This window comes from Ursus maritimus, unplaced genomic scaffold (assembly GCF_017311325.1).
Source record: "Ursus maritimus isolate PB19 unplaced genomic scaffold, ASM1731132v1 scaffold_17, whole genome shotgun sequence".
NCBI classification, from domain to species: Eukaryota; Metazoa; Chordata; class Mammalia; order Carnivora; family Ursidae; genus Ursus; species Ursus maritimus.
The window spans coordinates 16,280,046-16,283,496 of record NW_024424119.1 but is presented as its reverse complement, the minus strand read 5'-3'; positions in this window follow the sequence as shown (position 1 = coordinate 16,283,496).

The following is a 3,451-nucleotide window of genomic DNA, read 5'->3' as shown; positions in this document are numbered from 1 at the left end:
TTATAAAACCAGAGCCATGTAGAATCTAAACAGACTTCAAGTTCCCTGGTCTATTTCCTTGTCTTCGAGTAGACAAATACCACTTAGAATAGTTTGTTTCCCTCATAATGCTATGTATAAATATACCTATTTTCTCCATTAGATTATAACTTTCTTGTTCATCTCTCTCCCCCACTTAGCATGCAGACTTTAAAAAATCTTCCATATAAGAAGCAATCAAATGTTAAATGAATTGCATCCATTTATTATGTCACAAAACCCCAAGAGTATCAATCAATATGAATAAGTTTGAAACATGGATAAGTTTGAAACACAGAAGGGGATCAATAAACAAACCCTAAAATATAACCACTGTCTTACATACATTATTTTGAAGCACAAGGCAAATACAGAACTCTCTATAAATGCCAATGAGAAGTACAGTGGTAACAATAGCAATCAAAATAACAACATTCAAGAACCATGAAACTGCTGAGTCTTTTATAAATCTCTCAGTTTTCCAAACTCCTTTATTTTCCTAAAAACTTGGAAATTGTGTTTTGCCTACGATAAGCCAACATATTCGGCTCTGTTTCATAAATCTGTGCACATGAATTCTAAGCAGCTCAACACTGGCAGAACACATCCTTCTGTGTCTGATGCATNATTCCTGCTCAATGAATGAAGATCCAAATACCTGAAGGAGAGACCTATGCTTTGCACAGAAGCAGAATCAGGAAGAAATAAACACGAAGTTCCTCTTTCCCGTTTTATCCCTGCCCTTCTCTCTATAATGAATACTTTTTACACAACTATTACATTATTCATGCTTTCAACAAGTAGTGAGCATCTACTCTGTCCAAGGTACTAATCCAAGTAAGTACTGTATGGATGGTTCAAACATCCATGAAGCCAAAAAAAAAAAAAAAAAAAAAAAAAAAAAAAGTCACATTCTAGTACGTAGATAAGAAGTATTTAAATAAATCTAAGACAAAAACATAATATATGGCAGAAAATCATAGATAAAATGCTATGACAAATCAGAGAGATCATCTTTCACAGTGAGGACAAAGAAAGATTATTTGGAGGAGAGAACATTCAACGTGGGTTAAGAAATAGAGAAAAGCTTTTATACCCACACTACCCACTCTAACAATGTGAATGACTTTCAGCTTTTCCATCCAAGTAAATAAGTCAACATTTTTATTTTCCAGCAGTGGTCATAAGTGATACTATTATTTGTGTGGGATTTTAATTTGACCCTGATGCCCACTTTCCAAGGAAATGTGTATTTCACTTAATAACTAGGCTTGTGTTTGGTGACTCTGGTCACGCACAGTAAATGCACAAATGAGTGTTTGGAACAAGACTGAATTTGTGGAAAAATTACTTACTTAGCAATTAATGAGCCTATTTTCATTGATGCCTGAAGCACTTGAAAAAAATGATAGGAATAAATTGAGGCAATTTATTTAGAAAATGCAAAATTGTTCACATGGATAGTATTTATCTTACCTATCACAATGAGACTCTCAATAGTGGAAAGATAGTGGAAAAGACAATATTTATAGAATGAAAATATCATAAAAGACTCAAGAAGAATTATTATAAAACAACAACAACATGCTATTTGACCTAATACTGAAAATCCAAAAGTTGTGATTTGGTATTATGAAAAAAAGAGTCCTGCTCATGGTGTGATATAATGAAGAAGGGCCTGGAAAGAAATGACAGAATTTGTAGGGGGAAGTTTTCCCCAACACAGATAAATGTGTAATAATATACAGAGAAGAAGAAAGAATAGTATGGGACAAAAATATTCTTAATCATAGTTTTAGAACTATTCATGGATATTGACAGGATGGTAAAAGAAAGATAACAGGACTGAGTCCATTCCTTTGTAAATTCTAGTCATTTTTACATACATTTCAATAATAAAAATGGTTTAAGAGAATCATTCCTGTTAGCTAATCTAAAATCTAATACATATATTTTGTTCCTTTTAAGGCCAGGATATTCTTCCCAGAAGTTGTCATGAGGTAATTTAATTACACAATCCAGTTCTGGGTCATAGCAGTCAGCACCAGAACCTGGAGAAAGCTTCTCAGGATTGAGTCATGGCTTTTCATGTTTATGTGTTTTGATACGTTTGTTAAATAGGGGGTAAAGAACTTTTAACATTCAATGTTGAAGTCAGAAGTTGAGGTGAAGTAACCTTGCCAAACTCGAGGTAATAAAATGGCTGCTGCAGCAGAGGGGGAAGAGCCCATTCCCAGAAATTAGCCACAGACTTGATAGAATATATGTGAAAGAAGCATTCACTTCTTTAGAATCACATAACGACTTAATTTCAAGCACCGCATGGATCTAGGCTCTAAGAAAACGGAACACAAATAATAAAGCTCTAAATATAGAGTAGGAAAAAAATCTCTTAAATTTGAAATACTACGGGGGGAGTATCTGCAAGTTCTGGCTCTGATTCAAGAAACTGAATTGTTTCAACATGGATTACCAAAAAATAGATAAGTTTGAAACACAGAAGGGGATCAATAGACAAACCCCAAAACTAGAATACTAAAAGCAGAGAATTAAGATAAGAATATTGAACTGACACTAGCCAGACACATCTCTGTTTGTTACTTCTAGATAAGAGTTTTACCACTTTCTAGGACATACTGGTAAATACCAATATTGTACTGTTAACATATTTACATGTTAATTTTAACTCATTTAATATGTATGGAGACATGTTTGAAGATACATCCAAGAGATAGTGGTTTAGAAAAGGAGTATCTTAGGTCCATTTTCAAGACCCTCGAACACTAACTCACTGCACTAATCATTGGGGGGAAATGTGATTCATTCATCTCTGGTTTATTTGCATGAAAATTTTAAGTTTGAGGAAAGGATTTTCCACCTATATAGGCAAATACTTTTGCAAGTTATTAGCCCCATTTGGTTGATGTTGAAATATTTAAACATATATTTTGTGACCCCATTTCAAATTGTGTGTGAACAGATGGTTCTGAAAGTTCAAGATTCCTAGAAAGTTGTCCTTTCTTCTAGACACAATTATGAATCTAACTATTGCTCTCATTTATGCAAGAGCTTTTAGTTATAGTTTACTGTAGTGTCTTAGGAGTTATAATCCACAGTGGTATTTACAGATTTGTGTATTTATAAGTGTTTAAAGGATATATTGTTAAAAACTTTCAAGAATGGTGAGTGTCCTATAAGGGCGTGATAGGTGTATGAAATGCAAAAGTATACCTGTAGTCAACACTCTAGTGCCTAGACCTGGCTGACTAGGTGAGCAAAAATTGTTACAGGGTGTTGCTAAACCAGGCTCATTCTTGCACCAGTGCTCCTTATAGTTTACTCAAATCTAAAACAGTCTAGAGTATCTAGAACCCACCACTTAGCAAAACAAAACAAGGATGTGTGTCAATTCTTCTACTGTTCTTTGTACCTG